This window comes from Leptopilina heterotoma, unplaced genomic scaffold (assembly GCF_015476425.1).
Source record: "Leptopilina heterotoma isolate Lh14 unplaced genomic scaffold, ASM1547642v1 Lhet_206, whole genome shotgun sequence".
Lineage (NCBI taxonomy): Eukaryota > Metazoa > Arthropoda > Insecta > Hymenoptera > Figitidae > Leptopilina > Leptopilina heterotoma.
In genome coordinates this window covers 1,803,694-1,828,879 of record NW_025110922.1, presented here as the reverse complement: position 1 = coordinate 1,828,879, position 25,186 = coordinate 1,803,694, and the positions used below count along the sequence as shown (strand labels likewise).

Sequence of the window (25,186 nt, the reverse complement as noted above, 5' to 3'; positions counted from 1 at the left end):
GTTGAACGAAGATTCCTCTCAGTTCTAGTTTCCTTTCCGGCGGACGGAATGATGCTGGGGAAAGTGATTGGTTTCGCGGTATCCTTGAAATGACGATAATTCCTGGTATCCTTGAAATTTCCAAGGGGATTCATTCCTAAATAAAGAGAACTGTAATGTCTTCCTTTTATCTCAGGGTTAATTATTAATCCTGCACTAAAATCAACAAGCGATCACACTTCTTTCACAATATCTATCATAATCCTCCCTTATCACCATTATGGATCACTTTTGGTCATGTCACACTGGTAGCACATTCGATCATCACTAAACACTGGTGAGAATTTTTATTTTTTTTTCGCTGAAAATATCGCGGTCACGTGACAAAATCGCGAGAAGAATCGTGACTCGCTAAACCGGAGTCGTTGCTTGATCGTGGTGAAGTGAATCAGACCGGTCTCTCAGGATAGGAGACGGTTGAGACCAGCGAGGGAGAGACAGAGAGAGAGAGAAAGGGAGAAAAAGAAAGAGAGAGGTGAACCAGGTGGTTAGACCCCACTACAATGGATAAAGTGAGAGGCGAGCGCGCGCGCGCAAAAGGTGAACCTAACCTCAGGCATCTATGGGGCATCGCCTATCCTTTGGTACATGGCCAATCACATCAGCACTTGGCACGCCCTACTGCTCTCTTATTGGCTCCGAGCAAATTGATACCTATTTAACATTTGAGTAGAATGTTGCAGGCGATCGCCTCTTTTCTCCCTCTGTATTATTTATTGCGATCGCCTTTTTTCCCCGCTCGCTTGCTCGCTTGCCAACCTTACCGCGTCCCGCCGCGGCGACCCGAAGAAGCGGAGGGACTTAATTACGACAAATATTGTCCTCCCCTACACCCTTAAACTGCTATAAGCTCCTCTCTCGCTCTTGTGAGCGCCGCTTCTTTTCTTGGACGATTTTTCCATGAAAAACCCCCTTGCCCTACTGCATCCCCTTAACACTATGTCTACGAGAGGTTTCACGCTTTTATTATAGGTTATCGCTGTTGGTGCTTAACTTTCCTTAACGCAGACGGCGTTACTCTATAGCCAATTGTTTTCAACTTCATGCGACAAATTAATTTAACCAGGCGCACGCTGTAATTCAACTGAAAAAAAAGACTTTTTGGTGGAGTTTAGAGTTGATGGTAAATTGGATTTTAAGGGGGAATTTTCGTTTGAATGAATTTAGGTTTGAGGGAAATTTATTTTGGGTCGGTTTTCTTCGTGAAAAGCCTTCTTCTCATTAAGCCAATCATTTTTTAGGACCTTTTCATTTGACCAGTTTCTTAGGTAATCATTTTTATCTTATTAGTTCGGTTCTTAAAGACCTAAACCAAGTTTTTTTTTGATCGAATTTTCATTGAACTGCTCTCTTAATTTGAATCAGTTAAAAATCATGGTTTTATAACTGCCAATCAGTGACTGACTTTTTGCTTCTAAATCAGTTGAAAATAACTGATTTTCAGTAAAAAATAACTGAAAAATAAATTAAACTTAAGTAATTGAAACAGTCAAAAAAATTTACTGAAACATCAGTTATTTGTCACTGACAATCAGTTATTTTTTACTAATTGTCAGTAGAAATATTACTATTTTAATTAGTGACTGACTTTTTTTGCTTCTAAATCAGTTAATTTTAACTGATTCAAATTTAGAGAGTGGTTTTTCAATTACAGGGATGCCACAGGTCAGGGGAATTTAGGGAAAAATCTAGGAAAGTAGAATTGGTCAGGGAAATCAGAGAAAAGTCAGGGATTTTTTTTTAAAGTACTGGAAAAAATTAAAATTGCAGGATTCATAATTAGTTTTATTTAACTTTTTAATATATATTTAATTAAATATTAAAAATCATGGATTTATAGAAAAATTTATAGAAAATTTATAGAAATTTATAGAAAAAAAGCGCTAAAAAGAATTGAATTTTAAAGAATTTACAAATGTTTGCAGAAATTTAATTTTATTCAAAAATTTAAAAAAATTCTAGTCAAAATTTCAAATATCTTTAAAAATTATAAAATTCTTTTCCAAAATTCAATTATTTTTATAAATAATAAATTTTTTTACAGAGATGCAATTATTTTTATAAATAATAAATCTCATCATTGAATTTGAATTATTTTTAATACAATTTTAACCAAATTCCTCTCAAAAAATGTAATTATTCTTAAAAATTTTATTAAAATTCGTCGAAAAAATTAAATTATTTAAAAAATTTTTTTAATTTTTGAAATAATTGTATTTTGCAAAAATTTTATTGATTTTTTTTCAAATTATTTCAAGTTTTTATTTTATAAATATTTAATTGAAGAATTTTCGAATAATTAAAATTTCTTAAAATTAAATTGTAAACAAATGAATTTGAAAATTCTCTAGGAACAATTGCAAAAATTATTAAAAATAATTGATAATTGTTCATTTCTTTCTTTCGAAGAATTTTAATAAAATTTTTAAAAATAATTACATTTTTCGTTAAGTTTACTTAAAATTGTATTAAAAATAATTGAAATTCTATAAAGAATTTTATTATTTATGAAAATAATTTAATTCTTGCAACGAATGTTATTACATTTTTTTTATTGAATTCTTTTGAGAAATTTTATTAAATTAGTAGATTTTGAAAATACTTGAATTTCAGCGAAGAATTTCATTATTTGTGAAATGTAATTGAATTCTTGCAAAAATGTTTGAAAATAATTAAATTTTTCGAGGAATTCATTTAAAATTGTATTAAAAATAATTTAAATCTTCTTTTTTAAACCAAGTTTTTAATTAGTTTAATTTTTATTTGGCTAATTTTTTTGAAATTAAGCCGAGACTCTATACTTGAAAGGTTATATTTGTCGCACCAAAATGTCCTTATCTACTGAAATGAAAAGTAGAAAAAGACGTTCCGCTAGACTATGAAATTTCAGTAGTAAAAGCAGGGTTTTAGTCAGACGTGTCACATTCATAGAACTAGACGAATTTTAATGAAAAATTGTTCAAGTCTAATTTTTTCTTTTGCCGTTTCTCATTATTAAAATTAAAATTAAAATAAAAATTGAAATAAATAGTCAAACTGTAGCAGTGAAGACTTGAATTGCAATTTCCTTTCATTTAATTTAATTGTATTTTATCAGTATAATTTTAATATTTTTAATTATATAATATTTAATACAATAACTAAAATTTTAATTGCATTAAATTTTATCTTACATTTTATAATTGTTAAAATTAAATTGATTTTAATTGTTCAAATGGTACAAAATATAATTACATACTAATGATTTAAAGAAAGAACTATTTATTGCCTTAAAAGGAGAATAAATTTTACGATTTTCTTAAATTCTCACAATAAAAAATGTAGAGAGAAATAGATAGATATACAAAATATATATACGTTTTCCGGAAACTATTGTCCATTGAAGGTTATTTAGTTTTCTTTCTCAGTTTTATGAATGTTTCTTGAAAATAAAATATACGTTGTGAATAGAAAAATAAAAAAAAGCCTTTTAAGTGAAAATAATATACATTCCAATGTACTGCTAATAAGCAGTAATAAAGCATAGACAATATTAGAAAAAATAAATCTTTCAGCGAAAAATTATCTCCTGGCAACGTTTACTGTTTAGATTGTATATACGTAAGTCTAGGTGTGAATGGTGTCGAATAACAATTCTAAATAACTGTTACCGCAAAGTGTAGCACAACTCTTACTTGGACAATTACAGCTGTCTCATTCATTGAGGGAATAGTTTACTATACCGATGACTCGTAGAATACGTATTAATTTTTTTTCTTGCTTTTCATTCCTTTCAAAGTATTTTTATTTTTTTTTTAAGTTTTATTTTGATATTTTATTTTTTAATATGTTTTACTATGTTTTTTATTTTTATAAAAAATTATATTTTTATTCTTATTCACAGCGTATATATTTTATTTTCAAAAGTTTATAATATTATCTAGAATTTGATTACAAATATTTTTTCAATATACAATGCTTAGGTCTTAATATAAACCTATACAATAATTTTATAGGTACTAAATAATAATATAATGTAAATTAAATAATAATTAAAAAAAGCTAAATTTTTGATAATTTAAATTAGTAAATGACTTTACTATACTCTGTAAATTTGAATTAATAAAATTTGTTAATTAACAAATCGAAAATATGCAGGTATTTTTTCATGATTTATAATAAAATAATATTACAAATTAGAAAATTTAAAAAAAATTCTGAAACAAAAAAAAATATACCCATTTTGTTTGTTATACCTATGTTTTTTTCGATAACAAATTTCGTTTGACTAATATAAATTATTATGAAAATTATTCTCCTTTTTATTTATAAAAAATACTAGAAAATTGTTAATTATAAAGAAAATTTTGATTAAGAAGTAGGAAATATACCCATTTTATGCATCATTTTTATTTCTCAATAACAATAATGTTTACAAACTCATTTTTTTCTTTTGGAAAGAAAAACATTAGATATTCCCGTTTCTTAATATTTTTGTAGAAAATTTTCAATTTTCATAAGGAAATAATTTGCATCAATTCTATTTCTTAATTTCAATTGTTTTAATAAAATTCAAAGTTTTTTTTAAAAATAATAGAAAAAATGTTTATAAATTATATTTGTCAATTAGAAAATGTAATTGAAAATGAAACTGAAAGTTTTTGAATTTTTAGAAAATAAAGAATATAATTTTATTCAAAAAAATGTTCTGTTAAATTTATTTACGAATATCTTTAATTGTACAATTATTCGAAAACAATAATTTCTTTTTTAAATATTTTCATATTCTATTATTATCTAAAATTTAAACTAAAATTCAAATAAATTTTTATTAGAAAATTCTACGAGAATTCAATTATTTAAATACAAAAGAAAATTATTTAATTGAACGTTTCTTAAAATTTAATTTTTATAAAGAATTTTATTAACTAATTTTTAAATAATTGAATTCCTGTGAAATTTTTGTTATTTATGAATAAATAATAAAATGCTTACATAGAATTTTGTCAAAACATTGTTTTTAAATAATTCAATTCTTTTAAAAAATTTATTTAAATAATAGATATTGAAAATAATTGAATTTCGGAGAAGAATTTTATTATTTACAAAGATAATTGACATTTTAACGCGAAGCTTTTCAAATCAATATTTATTAGAAAATTCTACGAGAATTCAATTATTTAAATACAAAAGTAAATTATTTATTGACTAATTGAATGTTTCTTAAAATTTAATTCTTATATAGAATTTTATTAACAAATTTTCAAATAATTGAATTCTTTTGACGAATTTCAATAAAAAAATTTAGAAAAGTTACATTTTTCAAGAAATTTGTTTAAATTGTATCAAAAATAATTTAAATTCTGCAATGTGTTTTATTATTTCTGAAAATAATTGAACTATTAAGTGAAAACTATTTGTAAATATTTGAATTTCTGAGAAATTTTTTTTTATTTATTAAAATAATTAAATGTTTGCGTACAATTTTAATAAAGTAATTGAATTCTTTTGGATAATTTTATTAAAATAGTAGTTATTGAAAATCATTGAAATGAGGAAAATTTTTAAGAAGAATGGAAATTTTGACCAGAACTTTCTTACAATTTTTGAAAATAATTGAATTTTGAAGAATTTTTTTATTTATAAGATAATAATTGGGATTTTGACAAGATTTTGTTGTAAATTTTGAACATAATTAAATTTTGTGATAAGAATTTTATTACCTTTCAAAATAGCTGAATTTCTGCAATCATTTGTAACTTCTTCAAAATTCAATTTTTTTTTAGTGTTTTTAACTAAAATATCCATTCCATCCATTATTTTTAATAAGTAATTAAATATATATTGACAAATTTAACTAATTTTATAGAAGATTTTGAATTATTAAAACTTTTCAAAAATCTAAGTACATTAAAATTTTTAATTAAATTCATTCAAAATTGAAATTTTATTAACTATTAATTCAATCAAAATTCGTGAACTAATAATGTGAATTAGTTGAATTAGTTGCTCAATTTTCACTAATTCATATTTAGAGTTTTATATTTATATTTTCTACGGTTATATAAATTTTTTCAATGTATATAAATTATTATTTGAAAAAATACAACTCATCTAATTAAAAGCAATAATTGTAAAAAGAAAAACATTTTACAAGTATACAAACATATTATTTGGAGCTTTCTCAAAAATTAAAAGTATCGTTCATTTGATATTTTGAAAATGAATTGAAATCGTTGCAAGAGAAAAAGTGAGGTTTTTTATATACTGTAATTATTGATCGATCAGTTGTTCGAGTAAAAAATGGTTAAATCGTTTCTTGTTCGCACTTATTGTCAGTAAGTAGACTGTGCAAGGGGAAACCTCTGATTTTGTAAAAGTATACGTATTTTGAAGGGTGTTTCAGTATTGGTCGGTCGATTATATATGGATATATGTATATGTAAGTGAACGGCTTTCAATGTGTGCTGTATATATGCATCGTAAATGTGCCTATAGGCCGCTGAGAACCAAAATGGTGACCAGTGAGCCGCCATTTTTCTCTTTTCTTTTCATATACGTATGTATCTCGATTATTTATTATTATTATATAGTCGAAAGACTCTCTTGCGCCGAGATATTATATGCTTTGCCAGTTTTAAAAATTCTTCATGTACGAAATGCTATGTTTCACGAAAAAAAGATTTCGTCAATGATGCCTCGCACGCACCTTTTTCGATCGTTATACACATTTTACCTCGGTTTTACTTTACGAGGGTTAACATCGTCCCTTTTCTGCGAGCGCACCTAATAATCACTTGCACGAGTTTTGTTGCGTCCCACTATATATATATATAAATACGATTTCGGAGATTTTTCAACATATTTCTAGGAGAAGAATTACACAAAGTACCATTGGTCGAACGAAACCAAGTGGTTATGTTTTCATTGCAAATCTTTCGCTGGTAATGGTCCGTGAAATACGAAAATGAAAAAGACGTTATTCATCTTTCTATATACTGTAATCAATATTGTATATAAATTTAAGAAGAAAAATTTATTTTTTTTATCGCGAATTTTGTGATTTTGTTTATTAAATCGAATGTTTATAATTTTTTTATTGTTTGTCACTATATTAAATTAAATTAAATGTTATTAAATTTAAATAAATATTTATTTGCACGAATGAAATGTTTTTTTAACGAACAAAAAATTTATTTGTGCTAAGTATTTATCTAAATTATTCATTATTAGTAATTGTTGTAATGAATGATGAACACAGTTTTTCTGCAGATATCAAATTGAGACATAAAATGTTATCAAAATGTCGCGAACATTTTGATAATTATGTCTCAATTTGATATCTGCAGAAAGACTGTTAATATTCCTGTAATTGCCTTGAATATATAATTATTTTATTCAAATATATATTTTTTAAAACCAAATAAAGATTAGTTGAACCAAGTAAATTTTAAATAATTTGAATTAATTTTTTTTTCAGTGAATATTAAATTGATATTATTAAAAAAAGCTTGATATTGAATAAAAAAATAATACAACTTGGAAATGAAATAAGAAACGTTGAATTGAAAAGAATTTCATATTGACCTAATTAAAAAACGTGTATATATATTTTAAACTGGCGGCAATTTCCGATTATCTATTCAGAAAAAAAGAATATTTTCTTCTCGTGTATAGTTTATAAAACAAGTTGTTCAGGTATTATTTTCTGATTATGTGTAATGCATGCAGACATTAGATTGAACAATGAAAATGGCTGGATGATTGATGTATTTCGTAATCGAATCATTGATTATTACCTCCTTATATTCACAAGATATATACAACTCGCTGAGAGTATAAAACGTAATTGAAATGGTAAAGTCGAATCTCTTGAGAAATGTGACTTAACGCCCGATTTTAAGTCAATAATAATTGTGCGCGCAAAATGTAATATGAAAATGTAATTCGTAAATTTCGATTACCATTCCACTTAAGATTTAACTAAGGAAAATTTATGAGGACTATAATGTAGTGTTTCTGAATTTATGTATATTTTGTATATATATACATTGTTATTACACGCATATGTGAGAGAGGGATAATTACGAATCGTATGACGTGCACTTTGCGGCAATATAATTTGCTGCTATAAAATTGCTTACCTATTCCGGTATATATGCGAGCGGAGAAGCTACGATTACATTTACTCTTTTGCCTCGATTTCAGTGAATCAGAAAGATCTTTTTTAATGGTATTCGTGTCTATTACGAAAGATCTTGAAGAGCAATGAGTGGTATATATATTTTAGTAAAAGTGTTTTTTTTTTTACGGAAAAGTATAGAAAATGTAAATAAATTTAATTATGAAAGTATTGAAATATTCAAAAAAGAAAATTAATTATTTTTAATAGTCTACTAACAACAATTCGAGCGCAGCTGACTTCTCACTCGCTTCTCTAAATAAATTTAGCAATTTTGAAAATTGAACGTAACAATTTTTAATTCAAAATTTTTTTTATAAAAATAAAATATGAATTGGAATATATAATTTTAATATTATTATAATTATAACAATCATATATTCTGACATAGAGAATTCAGGGAAAAGTCAGGAATTTTTATTAAAAGTACTGACAAGAATTTAATTTTAGAATTCATAAGAAAATAATGAATTTTTGTGTCTTTTTTGTTTGACTTAAAAACTATAAAATTACCACGAATACTAATACAGAACCTTCAATTTTTTCAATTTCTGTCAAAAGTTTCTTTTTAAATAACTTAAATCTTGAACGACTATCATAAAATAAATGAATTATTTAATGAATAATTTTACTTATATTTCAAAATTAATTCAATTTCAAAAGAGTTGCGTTTACAATTTTCATAAGTAAATGAACTTCAAACGGTTTCAATTTGAAATTTTATAAAATTTCAATTTTTAATGAATTTAATTAGAAATTTTAATGTACTTAGATTTTTGAAAAATTTCAATAATTCATAATCTTCTAAAATTAGTTAAGTTTTGTCAATATATATTTAATTAATTATTAAAAATAATCGATTTATAGAAGAATTTTAGTTAAAAACACTAAAAAATATCGAATTTTCAAGAAGTTACAAATGATTGCAGAAATTTAATTATTTACAAAAGTAGTAAAATTCTTATCACAAAATTCAATTATGTTCAATATTTACAAGAAAATCTCGACACAATCCCAATTCTTATCTTATAAATAAAAAAATTCTTCAAAATTCAATTATTTTCAAAAATTGTAATAAAATTTTGGTCAAAATTTCAATTATTTTCAAAAATCAATTCATTTAATCATTTTCAATGATTTTTAATATCTACTATTTTAATAAAATTACCTAAAAGAATTCAATTATTCAAAAACAATTTTAATAAAATTGTACGCAAACATTAAATTATTTTCATAAATGTTAAAAATAGCACAGGAATTCAAATATTTACAAATAGTTTCTTCTCAATAATTCAATTATTTTTAGAAATAATAAAACACATTGCAGAATTTAAATTATTTTTAAGGGCATTTGAACCTTGATGACGTCACACATGCTTTGCACAAAGTGTAACGTCATCAAGGTTCAAATGCCCTTAATACAATTTAATTAAATTTCTTGAAAAATGTAACTTTTATAAATTTTTTTATGAAAATTCGTCAAAAGAATTCAATTATTTGAAAATTTGTTAATAAAATTCTATATAAAAATTAAATTTTAAGAAACATTCAATTAGTCAATAAATAATTTACTTTTGTATTTAAATAATTAAATTCACGTTGAATTTTCTAATAAAAATTGATTTGAAAATTAATTTTAGTTAAAATTTTAGAAGAATATGATTTAAAAACACTAAAATAAATTAAATTTTGGAGATTTTACATAAAAAGATTGTAGAAATTCAATTATTTTCAAAAGTAATAAAATTCTTTGCAGAAATTCTATTATTTTCAAAAGCAATAAAATTTTTTTCTGAAATTCAATTATTTTCAAAAATGTCAATAAAATTCTTGGCAAAATTTAAATTATTTTTAAAAATTTTTGTTAATTCAATGATTATCAGTATCTCAATTATTTTCATAAACAATAAAATTCTTTTTAAAAATTTAATTATTTTCATAAATAACAAAATTTATTATAGCCTGTATTTTTAGAAAGAATTGAATTTTGAAAAGGTTTCAAATTAAAATCTTTGAAAATTTGATATTTTCGTACTCTTAATTACAAATTTTGAAGAATTCATTTTTTAAAAAATGTTAAGTGAATTTTTTTTAAATGCTTTGCAATTTTTATTTTCTAATATAATTCTCAAAGAACTTTTTTAAAAATTATTAAAACTCTTAATTTCTATGAAATAATAATAATGATTAAATATTTATATTTAAAAAAAGAGTATTTTACTATTTCTTATGACTTTCTTAGGAGAAAATAAGAAAATAATTATTAAAAATAAAAAAATTAGAGTCAATTGGGGTAAATGTAAACGGAATATGTATCTTTCACCAAAAACATTAGTTTTTTTGTTAAAAGGTAAAACGGACGGATTTCTTTTGCATGAACTTGTTGCCTAGTGTTCCCTAGAAAAATTTTATGAGGTACAAAAAATTATTTGATGCACCTGAATCGCCTAAAACTGACTGTTTACATTTACCCCGAGATTTTGAAATTTTCCTAAAATTCGGGGTAAATGTAAACACCACTGTAGTTAAACGAGGTTTAAGAAACAAGTTATTTCAAGTATACTACTGTTTTAAGGGATGGAAAAACTGAAAAAAAATTCTTCGTAGATGTATAGTAAATCAACCAGTTGACTGATAATGTATCATATAAATAAACAATCAACCATTACAAAATTAGTAATGTAAAAACTTGAATAACTTGAACAAATTTTAATAGATTTTCATTCAACTTGGTAAAAAGAAGTTTTTAAGGTTGCTCAATAAGAATCTGAAATCGAATTTTTAAATTTCAAAATGGTGGATCCAATATGGCGGATGAACCTAAAAATAATATTTTTAAAAATTGTTCAAATTTGCTTGAATCTGGTTACTAGGGGGTTTTTGACGTCGCTGAATACGAATTTGAAATCAAATTTTAAATTTTCAAAATGGCGTATGAACCTAAAAATATTTTTAAAAATTGATCAAATTTTCAAAAAAAAATTTTTTTTTATCAAATTTTTTTTTCAAAGAGGACCTAATTTCCTTTTCTATATAATTTTACATTGCCAAATTAATGAAATTGTGAAATAGAAGCAAATTTATTCAATTATTTTCTTTTAAAATGTAGTTCAAGTTCTGTTTACATTTACCCCGAGTTTTCGAATTCTCGGGGTAAATGTAAACACTTAATTATCTATTAACTAAATTGACGAAAATCAAAAATCGAAGTCAATTTTTGTTAGGGCATTAATAAGGAAGAATTACATATTTTTGTTTGATTTTTTAATTTATTTTTATGCAAATGCGAGATAAAATACTGAAACAGTAAAATTTTGATTTTCAATCTTTTTTGCATTAAAAGATAACTTACACTATGGCATTGCCAATTGTCAAAATAAAATATTGGCAATACTCAGAACATCTTGTAGGTGAGCTGAGGTAAAAATATTGACGTCGTACTTACTTTTTAATTTGTAAATTTAGCTGAAACATCTACTGTTTACATTTACCCCAAATGACCCTAATTGAAAAATCAAAAAAAGAAATAGAAAGAAAGTAAATTAAAAAAGGGAATAAATAAATAAATAAAAGAAGTAAGAAATATTAATACAGAAATAATGATAAGTTAATTATTTTTTTTTCGTTATCGATTGTATGAAATAATTGTGCCTGAATAAATTAGAATCGTTTGATGTAAACAATTAACGAAGATCACTTCTATACAAAAGGAAGGCATTAATTCCAAAAAAAGAGACGTTCATTGAAATTCATTGTTTTCTTGATAGTGTTCGTTCCTTTCTGGCTCGAATTCACTCGAGCCATAAAGAAGTGATATAAACAGGAGACCAACATTCGCTTTTCAGCGAATCAAGCATGGCCTCTCAGCCGCTCGTGGGTCTCATAAAAGTCAGAATGCTTTGAATAAAAAATGATTTTCCGAGGCAACGAATCCTCGGGCTCTGTCGCCACATCTTTTGAGAGTGGTCAAAAACTGTCTTTCTTTCTTTCTCTCTCTCTCTCTCTCTCCCCTTTTCTAGATTTTCTATTTTCTACTTTTCTTCGTTCCCCCTTTTTTTCCATCAGCAATATCATTCAGTTTCCCTCTTCCTCTCTCTCTCTCTTTTAACTTCCCTTTTTTACCTCTTCCATCTTTCTTTCTCGTTTTCTCACTCTGCAGGGCATTCACTCTCTAAAGGGTATATAGGCATAAATTATTCGCGGGTCGGTGAAAACGCCTAAGTGACGTGGGGATGTCTGACACCTAAATTGATTCTCGATCGGGACGCCAGGTTGAAGAGAGGTTGGGAATTACTCGCTAGCGAGGGAGGACAAGTTTCTTGCATAATTCCAAAGACTCGCAAAATCACATTATAATAGAATGGATAAAGCGATAACTCCATTTTAGTTCGCGAACATGATCCGAAAATTGTTCCTACGAGTTTTTCGATTAATCGTTATTAGTTGGTGCATTTCTTTTATTTTTTCCATTTCTGAATTCTTTCTGAGGTGCGAGTTTTTAAATTCACTTTGACTTTCGATTCGATTTTAAAATTGATATTGACTTTAAACAATTTAACTTTTATTTTCATTCTGATTTTGACTTTGTTTTTAATTTTAATGTTGGCTTTGACTTTGACTTAAAAAACAAAGTGAAAATCAGATTAAAAATAATGAAAGTCAAATTTAAAGTCAAAATAAAATCGAAAGTCAAAGTCAAAATGAAAATCAGGGTGAAAATGAAAGTCAAATAATTATTTTATCATTTAATTACTATAAAACATGAGAATTCGAGTTATCGATATCTTTATGTTTTATAATAAAATATTTTTAATAACAATATTGTTTACAACCTCATTTTTTTATTTTAGGAAGAAAAACATTAGATATTCCCGTTTTTTAATATTTTTGTAGAAAATTTTCAATTTTCATAAGGAAATAATTTGCACCAATTCTATTTCTTAATTTCAATTATTGTTTTAATAAAATTCAAAGTTTTTTAAAAATGAAATAAAAAAATGTTTATAAATTATATTTGTCAATTAGAAAATTTAATTGAAAATAAAACGGAAAATTTTTGAATTTTTAGAAAATAAAGGAAAACATTTTATTAAAAAAAATGTTCTGTTAAATTTATTTATTTATTTATTTAATACATATCTCCACAGTCCAAAGAGGACCATAAATGGATAACTAAAGTAGTGCTATAGCCAAAAAAAACAATTATTAAACTATTAATTTCTAATTTCGCGTAATGACAGAACATATTTATTCAAATATTTAATAAATTCTAATTGAGACATTGTAAACAAATCAATATCGAAACCGTCTACTTGATAAAGTTGATTTATATGAGAGCAGGCACTAAAAATCGGGGTTCTGTTAATCAACTGTAGGTCTTTTTTTGCTATATAAAATGGTTCAATACTACGAGACGAGATGCGAGGTAGTCTAAAATTAATCATGTTTAATAGCGTCGGACAATCAATGAGATACCTGATAATCTTAAAAATAAATAATACAACCGATATAATACGCCTTTCCTCCAAAGTTACATAATCAAAACGCTGACACAACATTAAATAATCACAGCCTCTGGGCGGGTATCTGCCGTCTTTTTTGAAAACTAAGAATTTAAGAAAACGCTTCTGAACCTTATCAATCTGTTCTGAATACTTTTTAAAATAAGGAGACCATATTTCCGATGCATACTCCGCAGAGGATCTGACCATTGCATTAAATAAAAGCGTGAAAGTTTTAATATTCGAAAAATTTTTTGATGATCTCATTAGAAAGCCGAGACGTTTGTTGAGTGTAGTGACCATCGAAGAGATATGATCTACAAAACTCAAATCATACGTAAAAGTTACTCCAAGGTCACATGTCGATGTCACTCTGGTAACAAGAAAATTATCGATAGTGTAAGGAAAAAGAAAAGGGAAACCCGATTTATTGAAAGAAAGGATATGACATTTAGTGTAATTTAGAGGAAGTTTATTTTCAGTGCACCAGAGCGAGATCGCATGAAGATCGTCCTGCAAGGCAGTTGCATCGAAAATCAGATTGTTTAGGATCAGGTAGAAAGTGAAAATTTTTTTCTTGAAATGAGGGAAAAGTCAGAAAAATAAAATAAAATTTATTTGTCAATCCCGAACAAATTCAAAATTGAAAGATTAGAGTAATTTTTAAGGAATATAAATATATACTTTAGCATAAACGGGAAAATTTTGACTCGAAATGACTCTTTTCTTATCGGTAATTGAGATTTTCTTCTCCCGTATGTATATATAGTTAAATACTTGAAGATATATACGCAGTCTCTCACTCACTCTCTCGTGTAATTTTGTGTGGTTGACAACCTACCCTATTCCCTGTTGATCATCTCACCTGACAATAATATGCTTGAGAAAATGACGTGATGAAAAGAACCGCACGTATGCCGTGCCATTATAAATGGTGTATAATAAAATAATACGTGCATCATTGTCAGTCTTTGCGAGCAACGACCGCAAGCCACAGGAAGACACTTTTGATTTCACGCTCGACGATTTTTAACAAGACATTAGATTAGAGGAAAAACCAGAAACTCCTCTCAATGTTTCCGCTGATTGCAAACTCTTTAATTCGAGTGAATTAGTGAAGGGAAAGATGCGTCCACGAATTTTAATTAATTAATAATTCTATAGGTACTAATTCTTAGTCATTTTTTACTAAAACTTGTTGAGTAAAGTAACTAAAAATATGAGAATAATATTAAAAGTTAAAAAATCTCTGCTAATATTCTAAGTAAAATTTTACTTCTCTCTAATGTTTTTGTGAAAAAATACTTACACTTAGTACAAATTTTTGCTAATTTAAATGATTTAGAGAGCAGTTAAATATTTTGAAATAATTTTATTTGTTTTAAAAAAATCTCTCTCCGTAAATTTCGGAATTAATTCGAATTTTATTCCGCATTGTTTATTTTTGATTATCGCAGTAAAAAATGATTTTCATTAAATTGAAGCGCTGAACAAACAATTTGATTTCGATGAAATAAGATTTTGTTGAAGTATTTCTTGTTTTCTTAGCCATTAGAATGATTTTATATTGGAGCTGAAGGTGTATGTGTGGTAATAGAGAGAAAATAGTTGGGGTGAAATGAAAGTTGTTGTGTATATACATATAATGCGCTTGTATGTTGAGACTGCCGTATTCCATCACTTGAACGTCACTTTCGATCATATTCAGTGCAATACAAGGTGAAGTCGTTCTTCTATGTAAGTACAGAATAAATTTATTCGAAACGTTGTAGCGACTTCGCTTTGTGTAATAAAGCATGTGCACTTTCTTGATGCAAAACTCCCGCCTTACGTGGAGAGAAATGCTGTAACTTTGAAATTCTGACAGGGATAAAATGAAAGGGTGAATGTATGTTTTTAATTTTCGAACAAAAATAAGGGACACAATTGTTTTCACAGTTTTTCTGGGGATATCAAATTGAGACAAAAAAACGAATTAAAAATGTTGTGATGCAACATTTTTTATTCGTTTTTTTGTCTCAATTTGATATCCTCAGAAAAACTGTGATTAGCTACTCTCTGAATTTGAATTAGTAAAAATGTTTACTAATTTGAATTAGTGACTGATTTTTTGCTTTTGAATTAGTAAATTTTACTAATAAAAATAGTCATTTTCACTAATTACTTGGTGAAATTTACTAAATCAAAATCAAAAAGTCAGTCACTAATTTAAATTAGTAAATATTTTTACTGATTCAGATTTAAAGAGTCAGATGTATATTCAAAAGTGAAGTTACTCTCCATTATTTGCATTAAAAATGGATATCTACTTCCTTTTGTCTGGGTTCTAATGAGTGAAACCACTACAGAAGCCTACATCGCCGTTCTAGAGAAAATCCAAACCATCATCCCAGAATTCACTATAAATTCTTTCATAACAATTTTTTGTCACAACTTACGGACAAGCATAGGAACCAAGTTTCCAGCCTCTTCAATTTCCGGAAGCCTAAATCACTTTCAAGAGGAAGTTTACAAATTAATTCAACTGCACAATCTAGAAGTGTATCTAGAAAATGATACTGAAAATCAAGACATATCGGAGTTCTTTCATTTATTATTATATTAGTACTTTATTAGACAAAAATAGCCCATACAGAGTCCATCTTGTAGTAAACAAACAAAAAGGAATAAAAACAATGCAGAAATACATACAGTAATTAAAATAATACAAAGCGATGAAATATAAAGAAAGAGTACACACACACATTTCCACAAGCAACGGTGCACCTATCAACAGTCCCGAACTTTTAACATTTCAACAAACATATCGATAAAATTATTAATAATAGTAACATTATTAGAAGAAAGCACATTTTTCCAGTAAATCTCCTGGACGACGTCCTCATTTATATCCGGGAAGTATTTAAGTTTAATTGAGAAATATTTGGGACATACTACTAACATATGGTGTAATTATGCTGTGCTTCAAACTTTCTTCCTTCATTTCCAAAGATTGTGGATTCTCGAATTGCGACCTGAAAACTTTTCTGTTTATAGAAAAATCGAGTGCTGTACTGATATATTCGAAAATTATAATACTTGTCTTTTGACAGCCATCGGACAATATTCTTTAACGTGGAAGTTCCCAGTTGGCTTGTTGACGCTTCAAGCAAACTCGTTCAATAAAAATGTAAAAATTGATAATAACACTGAGGCAATTCTCGCTTTCCAACTGTTAAATAGAAATAATATTGGAAGAATTGGAATTATGCTGTGTCAAGGATTCAATATTTCAAGATTTACATCAAGAGAACGGAACATCAAAATTTAATTATAATTTGCGACGGAATTGCACTAACCACTGAAGTTGATAATGTGGATTACATCGAGGAAAAATTAATGAGGATGACGAGAATTACCCGAAAGAACAATTTCCAGCAGATAATCAACAGGAACACCGACTTCCAGCAGAGAATCAACAGGAACAACAAATTCCAGCAGAGAATCAAGCGGAACAACAAATTCCAGCAGAAAATTAAGCGGAACAACACGTTCCAGCAGAGATCGATCCAGAACAAAAAGTTCCAGCAGAAGCAAATATTGTACTTGATCCGACTGTGGAATTTGTTGAAATTCATCAAATAGGAGGAATCTGTTGTATTTGCCAAATTCAACAAGCCACAAACTGCTTTATACCATGTGGTCATATGTTCACGTGCACCATTTGCTGTGAAAATTACCACTCAAAACGTGACTTTGGAGAATCCATCAAGATTAATTTGTCCACTTTGCAGACAACTTTATAATAATACACAATTAATTGTTCGAGAAGCTTTATGCTTTCTATGCAACCGAAATGCACCAAGCAATGCGTTTGTCTCCTGTGGTCATTTAGTTCTGTGCAACCAGTGCAACACAGAGCAATCTTTAGATAACTCAAATAACAATTGCCCAGTTTGCCACCGAGCATACATTACAATTCAACATATATTTTAAACTATCAATACCATTTTACTTTTATCATGGGTTCCATAAAATAAAAAAAATGTTTTTAAAGAAGAACATCTTGCTGCAATAATCACATGTCGTATTTCACGTTCAAATTTAATTGTTTAAATCTAGTAATCAAAATTATCACTTACCTTAAAGAAATTTATGTTTTACCAAAAAGTGCAATTTAATGATTTTTAAAAATGTTGGGGAATTGTGGGCCACTGCCTAAATTGAGTTCAAAATCAAAAATAACGATGAAATATAATTATTAAATGGTTAGAAATATTAAAAATGTTATTAATGTTTAATTATTAGTTTAAAATTAGAAAAGAACTCCGCCGCTGGTTGTCCACTGCCGAACATCATTGATGTCTTTGATGTGCTGGGAGAAGCGGGTACACTGCCAAATGTCATTGATTTTTTTGATGTGCTGGGAGAAGTGGATCTAGTGATGCATAACGAGACTCTGTCCTTTCATAAAAGGAAAGAGATGAAACTATAACATTCAATTGTTTTCATTGTATTTTTCGCGACATTCTCGTTCTCACGAGAAGATATTCGCTCGTAATGCATCACTAAGTGAATCCACTGCCGAACATCATTTATTTCTTTGATGAGCTGGGAAAAGTGTGTCCACTGCCAGACATGATTGATTTCTTTGATGTGCTGGGAGAAGTGGGTTCGCTGCCAGACACGACTGTCATCTTGGATATATTCGGTGGACCTTGCAGTGGTGGCGGGGCTTTGCACTAAAGGGCAACCAAACAGTACACTATCACCTACACTTCTCTACACATATGGGTTACATACAATTTCATCGCTTTTACACCAATTACGGCACACATATTCAAAAAATAGTAATATCACACCCATATAACCGATTGTCGACCAGAACAAGAGCGATCAGCCCCACATAACCTGAGATTCTTTTATCAAGGTATCTGAATTTACAGATTTTCCACTTCCGACTACAAAAAAATTAGAAAAGAAAAAGGGGCCATTCAAATATTACGTAAGCATACTTTTCAGGTTTTTAGACCCCCCCTCCCCCATGAAAGATTTTTTATATGCATTAGCGCCATTTTTTCTAAAGGAAATAAGCAATAGCTAGAATGGTAGAATGGTCTCAAAGTAAGAAAATGAAATTAATCGGAATCACAATTTGGACAAGTAAAATATGCTCTATTAATTACACATTTTTAAGTGAACATCTTTATCGCATGAATCGAATTGTTTCGGTTAAATTACTATAACTATGAGTGATTTTAATAATATGTACTTGCATTGTGCAATTAAATAGCCAAAAACAAGCAATAAATACTTCCCTAAAAAAAGTGTCCCACAATTCCCCAAATGCTTCAATTTATAAAAAGCTTTGTATTATTTATTCTTTTCAATTTGATGCAAAATTTCTTTTTGGAGTCAAAGTACCAATACCACACAATAGTTAAAAAAATATTTTTCATAATTTATTCTTGGAAATCTTTGTAAAAACAATAAAAACATTAAGACCCAAAATAAATATTTTAATGCAATTTTTCAGGTGATTATTGTTTTCGTTTTATACGTAATTGTAAACCGTTGTAAAGTCATGAAATGTTAATGAAAAATTTACTTTAGACGAACAAAAGAAAATAAAAAAATATTGGATGTTCAAACTTATAAATATTATTAAATAATTGAGGTGGCCCACAATTCCCCAATCTCCCCTATTTATAAAGATAATTGAAATTTGGACGAGAATTTAAAAAAAAATTTTAACGAAAAATTTTATGAAATTTTTTTTAAATATTTAAAAGTTTGCGAAGATTTTGGGACGCATGAATATTCCCCACATTGAACTTGCAACAATTTTTGTGGTATCGAAATAAAAAACTTGAAATATCTACTTATTAGAACTGCAATAATTCGAGTTTTCTTTTAAACAAATTTTTATCACAAGAAATTAGTATTTGAAGAAATATTTATTAACTACTTTTTTCATTTGACTGTATTTTAATTTATAAAAATATCCATGTAGGGAAATATGAAAGAATAGAACATTTAGTTGTTTAGATTTTTTTATTAGTATGTATTTTAAAAAATAAAAATTTTGCTTAAATGAAATTTTAAGTACATAAAAGTTTATATAAAAGGATTATAACCTAAAAGATTTGTCAATTATCAGAATTTTTATATCGTAGTATATCTATATAATCGAATTTTTATGTAACGTAAAATATATGTAATCGAGTTATAATCTCACAGAATTTATATTTAACATAATTTTGATGTACAACTATTTATATTTAGTTGAAATTATATTTAAAATAATTTTTATTTAATCAAATTTTTATTTAACCATATCTGTAGTTAACCGAATTTTCGTATGAGTGAATTTCCAAAGTACCAAATTTATAAAACATAGAATTTTCAAAACGTCGAATTTCTAAAGCATTAAACTTTTAGAATGTCGAATTTTCATTTGTCCTAACTTTTTTTGCCACAAGAGTTTCCTCTCTGTAATTCTTATTGATATGGTTGATTTAAATTGTGCGGGAAATTTGAAATCATATGTTAAATCAAATTTCGCGCGCAATTTTAATCTACCTTACCGACTAACAACATAGATAGTAAACTCTATAGTGACAAAAAGTTAGGACAGATGAAAATTCGACATTCTAAAAGTTTAATGCTTTAGAAATTCGACGTTTTGAAAATTCTATGTTTTATAAATTTGGTACTTTGGAAATTCACTCATACGAAAATTTGGTTAACTACAGATATGGTTAAATAAAAATTTGATTAAATAAAAATTATTTTAAATATAATTTCAACTAAATATAAATAGTTGTACATCAAAATTATGTTAAATATAAATTCTGTGAGATTATAGCTCAATTACATATATTTTACGTTACATAAAAATTCGATAATATAGAAATACTACGATATGAAAATTCTGATAATTGACAAATTTTTTAGGTTATAATCCTTTTAAATAAACTTTTATGCACTTAAAATTTCATTTAAGCAAAATTTTTATTTTTTAAAATACATACTAAAAAAAACGCTGAACAACTAAATGTTCTATTCTTTCATATTTCCCTACATGGATATTTTTATAAATTAATATACAGTCAAATGAAAAAAGTAGTTAATAAATATTTTTTCAAATACTAATTTCTTGTTATAAAAATTTGTTTAAAAGAAAACTCGAATTATTGCAGTTCTAATAAGTAGATATTTTAAGTTTTTTATTTCGATACCACAAAAATTGTTGCAAGTTCAATGTGGGGAATATTCATGCGTCCCAAGATTTTTATTAAAACTTTTTAAAATAATTGAATTTCTGTGAAGAATTTTATTAAAATTTTTGAAAATAATTCAATTTTAGAAAAGAATTTTATTATTTATAAAGATAATTAAAATTTTGCCAAGAATTAAAATTTTTGTAAAATTGCTAATTTTATTTAAAATGTGAGTAGGAAGTTATAATTGTTGCTAGTTAAATTATAAAATATGCCTTTTTTTGATTAGCTAATTATTTTTGGATTAAAAATAACTTTTTCTCGTGCATTAAAATTTGGCTTTTCAACACAATTATCCCTAAATTAAAAAATATAGGGAAAAATATACTATCACAAAATTTAATAGTCATTTTCCGTCAGTGTATACAATAATTGACAAACAACTCTTCCCCAGAAGAAATCAATGATTTCCGTTTTGAATAACAACCTGTAACTAAAACCCGTGGAAACTATACAATCCCCAAGCCATTTCAATCGAGAATTGAAACAAACCGAAGAAATGAGGGGGGCACCCCTTATATCTCTCTATATATAAAATTTCACAACAAGCCAATCAAACCCCCTCCTTTTTTGCGACAAGTGGTCCGACACCCCGGGGTCCTTTGAATGAAATTGTTGTTTATTCTCCAGAAGCGACAGAGTATCTAAAGCGAAATGCATTATGTGGAATGAGAAAAAGCGACAAAACGGGAGAGGCGTGCGCGCACAACACTCTTTTCTTTTCTCGGTCACACACGAGACCATTCCCCGGGGATGCATTTCGCAAGGGAATTATGAGGCCTATACTGAGGTGTTGTTCGCATGGATAGGCATCATGTGAAACTGATGTCTCTGTTTCTCTACTCGTATATATCGCGATATCTTGATGAGCTAGTAGCTGGGGCAAATCATTCGCCAAATTGCGCCCCTGACAATTGTCAAAAGAGTATGAAAATATATTCTTTGTCCCCCACTTTCCTTGTAGTCCAAAAGTCGAGAGAGCGTTTGACATTAATGAACCCCCTGTTTTTGCTCCTACACTATATAAATGAATTATGATGCGAATCACAAAATATCCAACTTTCATTTACAATCGCTTATACTAATTAAATTTATTAGCTCCCCTTTACTGTTCATTATTTTCTCCATTTTTATTTTTCTGAATTAGTTTTTCATTTCTTTGATTAATAATTATTTATTTACAAATAATAGGATTCTAGATTCTATTCTATTCTACACTATGAGAGAAAAGATTAGTTGGTTTACCTAATTAGTTATAATTAATTATTAACTAATAAACTTATGGCTTATAAATATAGTTTATAGTAAGAAGAATAATAATAAAGAGCTTCAAAATGTTTTGCCTCTATCAAATTTTTTTTATATCGATTCAAAACTTCGGGAGAATGTTTAGAACATGTTGAACTTTAATAAAAAAATTTAATATAATAAAAATTAATTTAATCAATTAATTTTAATTAATTTAATTTAATATTGATTCTTTTTAAAGTTGTCATTGTATATTGTGCCCTCTAGTTTAGTTTATACAAAAAGTTTATTATACAATAATAAAAGTAATACAGCAATTGAGAAAAATTTTATTTAAACAAAATATAATTTATTTGAGTTAAATCAGGAAATTTAAGTCAAACCTGGAAATGTCAGAAAATTTTATAAACCTTGAAAAAACCTGGAAAAGTCAGGGAATTGTGATCGAAATCCTGGAAAATTTGTTGTTTTCTAAAGTTATTGTGTTTATTCTTGAAATCTAATTTCACTTAAATATTTCAAAATTAATTTAATTTTAAAAGAATTGTGTTTACAATTTTCAAAAGTACATGAACTACCAAAGATTTTGATTTAAAATTTTGTAAAATTTCAATTTTAAATGAATTTAATTAGAAATATAAAAAAAAATTAGAGTTAAAAAAATTTTTACAACTAAAATTCTTCTGGAATTAGTTAAATTTTTTCATATATATTTAATTCATTATAAAAATTAATGGATTTATAGAAGAATTTAAGTTAAAATCACTAAAACAAATTAAATTTTGAAGCAAATACAAATGATTGCAGAAATTCAATTTTGTCAAGTGAATTCAATGATTTAAAATACTTAAACAATTGAATTCTCGTAGAATTTTCTAATAAATATATTGATTTAAAAATGAATTTAAAATTAAAATCTTTCAAAATTTGAACTTTTCATACTTTTAATTAAGAATTCTATAAAATTAATTTTTCTTAATAAGTTTAATAGAATTTTTTTTTAATTATTTGAAGTTCTCAATTTCTAATATATTTAATTGAAGAATGCCAGAATAATCGAAATTTCGTAAAATTAAATTGTAAACAAAAGGATTTAAAAATTCACAACGAACTTTTTCAAAAACTTTTTTAAAAAATTGAAGAATTTTAGGTGAAAATTCTAGAAATGAATAATCGTAATGATGGTAATAATTTTTGAAAAAGTTACAGTGACAAAGTAGGAAGTTTAAATTATTATAAAACATGAAGAAAGCGATCACTCCGAGTCTTTGACTCGGAGTGATCGATATCTTCATGTTTTATTATAATATTTTTATAAAAGTGACACGGACAGTTAAAAGGGACCTACGATCCGAAAAAATCAATTTCACTTTTTTATCTGTTCTTATAGTAAATAAACCGCTCTTTCCAATGCAATAAACCGCAGCTTTTTAGCTGCATTAGTTTTCTCACAATTTCACTTCAAAGTTAGGTGCTTTGACAAAAAAACAGTGCAAAAAAAAAACTTCAAAGTCGTTTTTCTCGAAATCTTTTTTTCGGACCGTAGGTCCCTTTTAACTGTCCGTGTCACTGTTGAAATATTATAGTAAATTCATACAGAAATGTATACATGTTGCGACATCTATTAATATTCTATATAAGTAAAATGGTGTCTGACGAATTACTATGCGCAGAAGTACTTTGTGATAAAGCATTGAGAAGTATGTATCTAAAATGTGCTCGTCTAAATTAATTATGTTTTACACGTTGTTTACTTAATCATAATAATAAATAAGTTTGTGTTTATTGATTGAATCTTTCTCTTTGCCATCCCACAAATTTCAACAGTCACATATGTTATTGAATTTCAAATTTTTAAATATCTTAATTTCTATAAAAAAAATAGTGATTAAATAATTATTTAAAAATGAAGTTATTGATCTTTTCGGATAATTTTCGTTTTTTAACCTGGAAAAGTCAAAGAATTTGAAAAGAGCAAAAGCGTGTCAACCCTGCCTATATTTCTCTCAGAGCCAACTAGGTTATTTATTTGTTTTAAATACAAATTTTATTCGACGTAAATAAAACGTTTGTTTGTATTTGAACAAAATAAAATTTTCTTTAAACCAAATAAAGTTTATTTGAAACAAATAAAATCTCTTGTTGGTTCTGATTGTGAGTCAAATATATTTTTTTAAGGAGTAAATATAACAGAAGTATTATATATATTTCTAATTTTCCCAATATACGAAAGAAAAGTGAATGTCTTTTGTTAAATTTTAGTTCTACAATAAACTGACTGTTTTTATTATATACAATATAATATTCCGTGTATTATATTTATTTAAAAAAAGCCACAACCTTGAAATTTTAATGACAAAGAGTATTTTATTCATTAGGTTAGATTCTGATTATAAAACACAACTCTTTTGTCACGAAATAACTAGTTTTATAAAGACTAATTTCTCAAATGCGGTCTATCTTGACAAGTTTTCATTTTACACAAACATTATCATAATGCGGTTTCTCAGCAAGTGCAAACTGTAATATCGTTCGCATCACGAGCAATTAGTGTAAAAAAATCTTCTCAGCGTAATGGGATTAACCTTATTTTAAGAGTGGAATTTTATTCATTTATCCAATTTTTCTTTCGTTTTGTATTTTTTTATTGCATTATAATTGTTTTTTATTTATCGTATTTCTATTTTTTTTGTTTTATTATTATTGTTTTCATTGTTTTATTATTATTGTTTTTATTGTGTTCTTATTACTTTTTATGGTGTTTAATGGAATCCCCCAGGGGAGTTAAAATTTAACTCCCTTTTTTTACAGTGTTTAAAAATTGCGAGTTGTATCATTTCATTATGGCCACGTTGCCATATTTTACTCCCCGAATTAACTCTCAGTGGAGTTAATGTTTATCTTACTATTTTTTACCCTTTTTCTTTTAAGCTTCATGCTCTTTTTAAGCTTTACTTTTAGAGAATTCTATTGGG

At 26.6% G+C, this 25,186-nt stretch overlaps 1 long non-coding RNA gene across 2 annotated transcripts in view; it reads left to right on the top strand.

The window, feature by feature from the left end:
* Positions 1-25,186, top strand: part of LOC122501207 — a 161,423-nt gene that overhangs the window by 121,532 nt on the left and 14,705 nt on the right. The gene's annotated exons all lie outside the window — the stretch shown is intronic.